This window comes from Micropterus dolomieu, linkage group LG01 (assembly GCF_021292245.1).
Source record: "Micropterus dolomieu isolate WLL.071019.BEF.003 ecotype Adirondacks linkage group LG01, ASM2129224v1, whole genome shotgun sequence".
Taxonomy (NCBI): Eukaryota; Metazoa; Chordata; class Actinopteri; order Centrarchiformes; family Centrarchidae; genus Micropterus; species Micropterus dolomieu.
In genome coordinates this window covers 32,867,846-32,868,544 of record NC_060150.1, presented here as the reverse complement: position 1 = coordinate 32,868,544, position 699 = coordinate 32,867,846, and the positions used below count along the sequence as shown (strand labels likewise).

General features: G+C 47.5%; 2 protein-coding genes across 3 annotated transcripts in view; both read right to left on the bottom strand.

The window, feature by feature from the left end:
- cntnap2a (contactin associated protein 2a) overlaps positions 1-699 on the bottom strand; it is a 434,170-nt gene that overhangs the window by 353,472 nt on the left and 79,999 nt on the right. The window lies entirely within an intron of this gene.
- Positions 1-699, bottom strand: part of LOC123980999 (E3 ubiquitin-protein ligase RNF31-like) — a gene marked incomplete at its 3' end in the record, with an annotated part of 3,215 nt that overhangs the window by 84 nt on the left and 2,432 nt on the right.

The window sequence follows — 699 nt, the reverse complement described above, 5'->3', positions numbered from 1 at the left end:
GAACAAACACAAGAGTTCCTTATGTTAAATATTAAATAAAAAAAATTACAAAACAAAATAAAGATACCAGTATCTGTTTCCTATTCTCCAACATCAAAATGTCACACAGAGTAGGGAGTTCCCCCGGTGTCATCGCAAAAATTCCCATTCTGGTTTTCTCCATCTGGCCATCTAATCATCACCCACAGTAATTGACTCCGCCTCAAGCTGATGTGCGGTGAGCGTTTTGGCTCAAAATGGCAGCCGTCCTGCCAACAAGGTCCATCCAGTAAGTCAAACCAGTGAGTGACCTTTTAGTTGCAAGCCGCCTCTCTAGTCTCGCCTCATCCTCAAAGGGTTTTGGCCTAAACACACAAAAGCTTGCTCGCATATCCTCAAACGAGACCCTGACCTCTGTGGCTTCTCACCTTGAGCAGTCGAGCGTGGTAAGCGTGGTCGTCCTCGTTCTCTCCTCTCTGCGTGTCCACCTGGTATCTCTCGCAGGCCCGGGTCAGCTCCTTGGCGTCGTATAGCGGAGCGGGGTCCAGAGAGTGAGCGTTGATCAGACTCACCAGGTACTCCCTGTAGTGCTTCCTGCGGGAACAAAGACCTCTGTTAAAGACTTATGGCCGGAGCACACTGGCCCATATTAATCTCATCAGGGCTGCAACTGACCATTATTTTCATTTATTATCAGAATATATTCACATCTGAGAAGCT